This window comes from Puma concolor, chromosome B4 (assembly GCF_028749965.1).
Source record: "Puma concolor isolate L17-30 chromosome B4, mPumCon1.1.hap2, whole genome shotgun sequence".
Lineage (NCBI taxonomy): Eukaryota > Metazoa > Chordata > Mammalia > Carnivora > Felidae > Puma > Puma concolor.
In genome coordinates this window covers 59,114,984-59,123,696 of record NC_141673.1, presented here as the reverse complement: position 1 = coordinate 59,123,696, position 8,713 = coordinate 59,114,984, and positions in this window count along the sequence as shown.

Here is an 8,713-nt window from a genome sequence, read left to right as displayed (position 1 = left end):
GCTTACACATGTGCGGGCAGGCTCACAGACACGTTAGCCCTCAGAGCAACAAGCAAGTCACAATAAGACACGCACATACACAACGCTGGCTCAGCTTCTGAGTCATCGTCACAACTGGTGGCTGTTTTTTGCAGCTTTTGCTGGAGGAGGAACTGAAGGAGGCCAAGGGACCCAGAGAGGTCTTCATGCCCCCAAACCTGAGAGACAAGGTGTATAGAAAGGGTGGTCTCTGGGGGATGGTGGGAGATGGGAGGTTTCAACTCCCTTCCTCTTCCCCTAGACAGGGCTGGGCTGAGGGGCCAAAGCTAGGCCTATGCTGCCCCCTGGTGCTTAAACTGATTCTCAGAGCCCAGCTCCTCCCTGTCCTGTCCCATGTGGATGGTCGTGTGTGTGCAAGAGTGCACATGTACATGGAGGTCCCAGCCAGGCAGCAGAGGGTAGCAGTTAAGAACTGGGACTCTGGAGGGGTGCCTGGGTGGCTCAGTCGGTTAAGCGTCTGACTTTGGCTCAGGTAACGATCTCATAGTTCTTGGGTTCGAGCCCCACATTGGGCTCTGTGCTGACAGCTCAGAGCCTGGAGCCTCCTTCAGATTCTGTGTCTCCCTCTCTCTCTCTGTCCCTCCCCCGCTTGCACTCTGTCCGTCTGTCTCTCTCTCTCAGAAATAAACATTAGAAACAAAATTTAATTAAAAAAAAAAAAACAAAGAACTGGGACTCTGGAGACAGGTTGCTTGGGTTCAAATCCCTCCAACACTGCTAACTGAACTGCACAACTCTGGGCAAGTTACTCTTTGTGTTACAGTTTGCCATCTGTAAAATGGAGCAAATGATCGTCTTAACTCATAAGGTTGTGGGAGTGAGATGCAATAATATATGTGAAGGCTTAAAACAATGCCTGGCACATAGTAAATATTAGGCACTCTTTTTATGGTCCAGAATAAGCCTGGTGTGAGGAAGGCAGAAGGGCTTCCCTCCTATATAGGGGTCCCCAGGTTTGGGGGTAATAATACTGCCACAAAGACAGAAATATTGGAGGTGTGTGTGCTTATGTGTTGACTGTATCTGGAAGGCAGTGAACTGAGGAGATGGTATAGGTGGAGATGGCAGGTAGGGAGTCTGTCCGTGGGTTTGTATGACCAGCAATGCTGGGACTGCAGTGTATGCACATAGGTGCTCAAGACACATGCTCCCAGGTCCCCACTCTGCCCTCAGACATCCACAAACAGTGGCTGCATTCCTAAGGGTCTCAGAAGGTCCAAGTTCCCCCGAATTTTGGCAAGAGAAGGGAAGGATTGAACGCAGTCTCTAACTTTGGGTCCTTTTGCAGGGTAGAAAGGCAGGAGCAAGTACTGGTAGGGAAACAATATTTTCTGTCATCCTCTCTAACTGATTGCACCAATGGGGACACTGTGGTGTCATGGAAATAAGCCAGAGTTAATTAATTAATTAACTGATTTTTAAGAACCCAGAATTTAGAGGCCAATCCGGCTTGGATACGACACCACTTAAGAGCTTTGTGACTGTGTGTCAACCCCTCAAATGGAGACAACAGTTCAGCAAAATTTAAGGAGGCACTCATCTTCAGGTTGCACAGTTGTAGGGTCTGCTAGACTTTCAGTAATGGCACCCCCACTTGCATGACCCTGGGACTGGGTACCTTGCTTGCCTCACCCATAAGCCCTGCCATCCCACCAAGTGGTCATAAAGATTACATGAGAGAAAGCATAGGAAAAAGGAACTTTGTGGTCTGTAAAGGGCGGTTTGCAAGCCAATAGTGAGTCACAAAAGCAATCTGAAGACTGTTTTAGTTTGTTAAGGCTACCGTAACAAAGCATCACAAGCTGGCTTGGCTTAAACAACCAAATTTCTTGTCTCACAATTTTGGAGGCTAGAAGTCTTAGATCAAGATGTCGGCAGGGTTGGTCCCTTCAGAGAGCTGGGAGGGAAAAATCTGTTCGAGGTATCTCTCCTTGGCTTGTAGATGGTCATCTTCAAGTTCATATGGTGTTCCCCCTATATTTGAGCCTGTCTCCAAATTTCCCCTTTACATAAGAACACCCGTCATACTGGCTTAGGGAACACCCTTAATGACTTCATTTTAACTTGATTACTTCTGTAAAGTCCATATCCCTAAATAAGGTTACATTCTGAGGTACTGGGCAAACCTCAAATGAATATGAATATTTGAGGGACATATGAATTCAATATGAAAATATGAATTTTAAAAACTTAATTAAAGTAAGCTCTATGCCTTACATGGGGCTCAAACTCACAACCCTGAGATCAAGAGTTGCATGCTCCACTGACTGAGCCACCCAGGTGCCCCTGAAAATATGAATCTTTGAGAGACACAGTTCAATCCATCATAGTGAGCCTTGACCATCACTTTTTAAAAATGTTTATTTATTTTTGAGAGAGACAGAGAGCAGGGGAGGGACAGAGAGAGACAGGATCTGAAGCGAGCTCTGCGCTAACAGCAGAGAGCCCAACACAGGGCTTGAACTCATGACCCAAACTGTGAAATCATGACCTGAGCTGAAGTTGGACGCTTAACTGACTGAGCCACCCAGGCACCCTTCACTTTCTAAAAACAAAGTAGGATAAAATAGAACAGAAAATATCAGAATGCATCACACAAAGTAAGGGTAAGTATTGTTTAATGAAACTTTTGTTTCAGTTTCATATAAGTATCTGAGTTACAGGTCTTGATATAAAAGATAATTTTTATTGCAGACTGGGATCACAGATCAAAGTACTATTTGGATGTTGGTAAACATCATGTATCACTTTGCATTGCTTTTTAGTTATTTTAGGGGTATATCCTTCTTCTCTGACAAGAACAGAAGCTCCCAGAGGGTGGGGATTCATATCATACTTACACATTCCTATGCAGCTAGAAAAGACAACATGCATTCTTGCTAATGAAGACAGGGACTATTGTTTACTGAGTCTTTACTAGGTACCTGGTGCTGGGCTAAATGTTTTACAGATACTCTCTTATAGAAGGACTACACTTAGTCATGTATTGATGGCAGGAGCTCAGTGCATTTCACAGGTAAGATGAGTGGCTGCCGTGTTCAGGAGCACTGGGTAGTGTCCTGGGATTTGTGGAGGATTGAGGGAAAGAAGGAAAAAGTCACAGAAGAAGTATGGGAATCTGCTGTGGACCCTTAGTCACCTCTGTCTCTCAGGCCTTTGCCATTCTCCCCAACTTTTCATCCACCTTGATATAACCTCAACACTTAGATTAGATGAAACAGAGACTATAAATTGGAAACTCCCCCAGTTTCCTTCTGTCAACCAACACATATATTCATCAGCAACTGCACCTTCCCCATAGGCTCAGAGGACAAGGAGCCCCTGTCCCTGTCCCTACTCTTCCCTGAGGTATGCTTCTCCTCAGGAACCCCCTCTGTCTCCTCAGGCACTGTTCCATTCATTGCCTCTTTGATCCTCCAAATCTCCAACTTCATTCTCTAATTATTACAGCTCTTTACTCTGAGCATATATACCAACATATTCAACACCCCCCTTCTTTAAAAAAGTAAAATTGAACTGATAGCAAACATATAAGACAATGCTTGGAATGTGTATTTAGTTAAGTCAGTAAAAATTGTTGGCGTCTGTTCTCAGGTTCTTACAGCCGACAGGGGGAGTCAGATCAGTTAGCAAACAGTGATATTATAGGATAATCAGGGCTGTGAATCCAGTGAATCACAGGGTGCTACGGGGACACATAGGAGGGGCATCTACACTAGATAGCAGATAGGAGAGATCAGGGAGCTCCCTGTAGGAGGTGATGCCTGAACTAAATCTTGAAGGAAAAATAGGAATTATTCAAGCAAAGAACAAAAGGAGAGTTAAACCAGGAAGAGAATCTAGCGTGTGTAAAGGTATGGATACTGTGGGAGCATGGTACCTTCTGGAAAGGGGTGGTAGTTGGCAATGGGGAGCATTAGAAGATTTGGGCAGGTGAGTAATATGATGAGGTTTCTCAGAAAGACCACCCGCTACAGTGTAGAGAATGGATTTAAAGTGTAAGTCTGAAGCCAGAACAGTTCAGAAGGTTACTAATAATGGAGGAGGAGACCGTTTCATGGAGGGGTAGAAGTGAAGCATTGTAGAATCAAGGCTGGGTAGGAAGAGAAATAAAGACACGAGGAACTGGTGGGTAAGGAAAGAACAGAGTCAAGGAACTGGAAGTCTCAACAGACCTAAAGAGTAGCCTTACTGGGAGCAAAGGAAAAACGAGTTAGAGGCCTGGAGTGTTGCAGTTGGAGACAAGGGGATGAGATTTCAGGCCAGCTCTCCTAGGAGGACACCGTGTAGGTCATGGCTCCAGGACTCAGTGGCTATGGCAACGTGATGGTTGATGAGTCATTGGAGTTGAGGAGGGCAAGGAACCAAGAAGCCAGGGTGCTGGCTGGACTACCCGCATGCATAGTTGAAGCCATCTGGGTTTGCAAAGACCTGAGGTGGATAGGAATACAGTAGGTCAGATGCCAAAGTCTTCAGGGAGTGTGGGCAAAAGTGATCGTGACATCATCAGTGGATGACAGCAAAAATAACGAGAACTAACCTTTAGTGAGAGCTTATGTGTCACTTCAATTCCTACCTAAAATTCTAAACACTGTACATTTTATCCTACAACAATACTGTGAGATAGAATTATGTGCCCAAGATGGTAACCACTCACCACATGTGGCTATTTAATTTTAATTTAAAAATTCAATTCCTGGGTTGCCTAGGTGGCTCAGCCAGTTAAGTGTACAACTCTTGGTTTGGGCTCAGGTCATGAACTCATGATTCATGGGTTCAAGCCCTACGTGCGGCTCTGCGCTGACAGTGTGTGGCCTGCTTGGGATTCTCTCTCTCCCTCTCTCTCTCTCAAAATAAATAAATAAGGCACCTGGGTGGCTTAGTCTGCTGAGCGTCCGACTTCAGGTCAGGTCATGTTCTTGCGGTTGATGAGTTTGAGCCTGGCTCGCTGCTCTCAGCGCAGAGCCTGCTTTTGATCTTCTGTTCCCCTCATTCTGCCTCTCTCTCTCTCTCTCTCAAAAATAAGTAAATAAGTAAATAAATAAATAAGTAAATAAATAAATAAATAAATTCCTCAGATACACTAGCCACATTTCAAACGCTCAATAGCCACATATGGCTAATGGCTACTATATTAGCACAGACATGGGACATTACCATCATCACAGAAAGTTCTACCGGATAGCGTTGATAGCCCTCATTTTACAGATGAGGAAACTGCAGTGTGGAAAGGTTAAGTATCCTGCCTAAAGCCAAAGACCTGGCAAGTGAGAGAGCTGGGATTTGGACCCAGTCAGTCTGGTGTGATGACTGTTGCCCGGGAGCAGTATGCTACACGTCTTCTCAGTGGAAGGTGGAATTGTTGGCCCTTAAAATGTAGAGGGATTTATAGGACTATCAAGGTGAGCACTTATGGTAGTGCCTCAGTAGCAAGCCCTTCTGCCTTGCTGGCAAAGTCTGGATTTTGTACAGGTGTTCCCCTCCCATGCATTCAGGGGATGAATCTCATTGGTCTAGCCAATCCCATTCCCCTGGCCACTAGGACCTTAGGGGGTTCTTGGGAAAGATTCTGTTCTTCTTCAAAGCTAAGTCCATATGTGAGGACTGAAACAGTTGCGACCAAGGAGAGCACTTAGGATAGAGAAGCAGTGTGAAGAGGTAGAAAACTGTCGAACCAGCCCTGGATCTGCTCTAGAACTCCACCTTGTTCCATTTACTTTAATTGGGTCTTGTGTTACTTGCTTCTAGATGTATCCCTAACTGAGACCTCAGTGGAGCCAGGTGACTGTTGGAAATGGAGAGCCCAGAACATCTGAATGCCCATGTTCCCATACCACCCATCTTATGCACCTGGGAGAATAAGTGATAGCTCATTAAAAGAAGAATGTCCTCAGGGAAGAAGCAGGTTTCAGACAAGCAAAGAGGGGCAAGGACAATCTGAGCCAAGTGTGGCTTCAGGCTTTGTGCAAGGAGGGGTATGGGGAGCAGTGCAAGGGTGGTCAGGAAGAGGAAGCACTGGATTCAGTGGAGAAGGGTAGACGCCCATTGAGGTTTGCCAAGGATGACAGGATGTGAGCAATGGTAGGGTCAGCTGATCTCAAGTTTCCAAATAGAGCCCTGGGGCTGTCAGAGGCTTACTGTGGCCAATAGATCTTCACCTCACAGAAGAAAAAGTGGCAACCTTGGTGGGTGGCCGAACATCCCTGGACGGAGCCAACTGTGGTCAGGATTGAGCCTCTGCAAGGAAATCCCAGGCCTCTAACTGGCCCTTTAACTACTGTCTTATCTCTCTCTCTTCCCCTGTGTAGCCAAGCTTCTTGGGAAAGTTATTCACATTCATGGTCTTCCCTTCCTCACCTCCTCGGGACACTGCCAACGGGTGGCTGCCCCCACCAGTCTGATGAAACTGTTCAGGCCCATGTCATTTTTGCCTACCTATGTACTCGGGACACTGGCCCACCCCTGTCTTTGCTGGACCCCTCAGCAGTATTCAACACCGTTAGCCATTCTTGACTAAGCCCTCCCCTTGTTGGTTTTCCTGCTTCCTCTCTCCTAGTCCTCCCTCTATGTCTCTAGGTGCTCCTTCTCAGTCCCGCCTTCACAAGGCTACTCTTCCTGTGTAATCTCATCCAGACCCAAGGCTAAAGCATTCCAGCAACAAAGCAATGTAATATGGTGGCTTAAACCATGGCCTCTGGGGCTAGGGCACCTGGGTTCAAATCCCTGCCATACCACTCCACCTCTGTGTGACATCTAAACCCCTGTCAAGATATAGATCATAATCCCTACCCCATCCCCACTGTTCTGATTTTATTTTCTGGAATTCATATAAATGGAGTAAAACGGGATGTGCTTTTATACGTCTGGTTTCTTTTACTCACTGGTGAATGTTCTGAGACTCACCCATGTTGTTGTGTGTAACACAACATAGTTTGTCCATTACTGGGTAGCATCTCATTGTAGTCTATCATTTTTTTAAAAATGACAAATACCTGGCTGTAGCCAGTTTTTGCCTATTATGAAGAAAACTGCTATGTGCATTCTTCTTCAAATCTGTTTGTATACATTTTCATTTCTCTTGAATAAATAACTAGGAGTATAATTGCTGGGTCATAGGTATATGCTCACTTTTATAAGAAATGTTACATATTGTTCCAAACCGATAGTACATTTTACATTCTCAACACTGTGTGTGAGTTCCAGTTGGTCTACTTCTCACTAACATTTGGTATTGTGAGTTTTTAAAAGTTTAACCATTTTGGTGAGTGTGGAAAATTTTCCATTGTGGTTTTAACTTGCATTTTCTTGATGACTAAAGATGCTGAACACTTTTCATGTGCTTATTGTCCATTCATACATGTTCTTTTGTGAAGTATCTGTTCAAATCTTTTGTCCATTTTTTAAAAAGTTGTCTTTTTATTACTGTGTTATAGATTTTTTTTTTTTTTTTTTTTTTTTACCTATCCTGGATACCAGTCCTTTGTCAGATCAGTATTTTCCTTACCTATTTGGCTTATTTGTTCATTTTCTTAATGGTGTCTTGTGATAAACAAAAGTTTTAATTCTTGATATTTCTTTTTTGTTTTTTTAATATTTATTTATTTTTGAGAGAGAGACAGAGTGTGAGCAGGGAGGGGCAGCGAGAGAGGGAGACACAGAATCTGAAGCAGGCTGCAAGCTCTGAACTGTTAGCACAGAGTCGGATGCAGGGCTTGAGCTCACGAACTGTGAGATCATGACCTGAGCCAAAGTCAGAGGCTTAACCATTTGAGCCACCCAGGCACCCCTAAATCTTGATATTTCTGTTATAGTTATTGCTTTCTATAACTTAAGAATTTTTTTACCGCCAAGTCATGAAGTTATTCTATGTTTTCACCTAAAAGTTTATCATTTTAGCTCGTATGCCTTAGCCTTTTGATCCATTTTGAATTAATTTTTGCATATAGTATGAAGGAGGGGTCAAGTTTCACTTATTTCTTCCTTATAGGTATTCAGTTTTCTCTGCATCATTCCTTTCCCCAGTGGATTGCTTTGACACCTTTGTCAAAAATCAAGTGACCTTTAAGTGTGAGTCTATTTCTGACCCCTCTTATTCTGTTTCATGGATCTGTTTGTCGACCCTTAATGCCAGTACCACACTGTCTTGATTACTGTAGCTTACAAGTCTTGAAGCCAAGTGATATAAGTCTTCTAGCATTGGAATTTTAAAAGCTCTTCAGGTTATTCTATTGTGCAGCCTAGATACGAGAACTTTGAGAACATTCTAATGTGATCCAAAGTTTCTAGTCCTCGCTTTCTGTCACTATTCTCTAGGCTGACATGATAAATCAACTAACATACTTGATCCTGTCTTCTTAGTCTGGAGTCCTCTTCCTCCTCAGTTCTATGGCTGATACATTATGACTTCATCAATTTCTTGCCTGGCTCCCCACTACTTTTAGAAAAAAAGTTCCAAGCACTTCATGTGGCCAAAACCACCCTTTGTGATTAGGTTCCCTGATACCTCTTCCATTACCTTGCCCAACAAGTATCTTGAACTTCAGCCATACCATATTGGCCATTTGTGTTTTAAACTTCTTCATGTCTCTATGCCTTTGCCTGTCCTTCAACCTAAAACATGCATCTCTTGTCATTGCTTGTCATCTTCTTCCTCTCTCTTCAACATGTAGTTTGG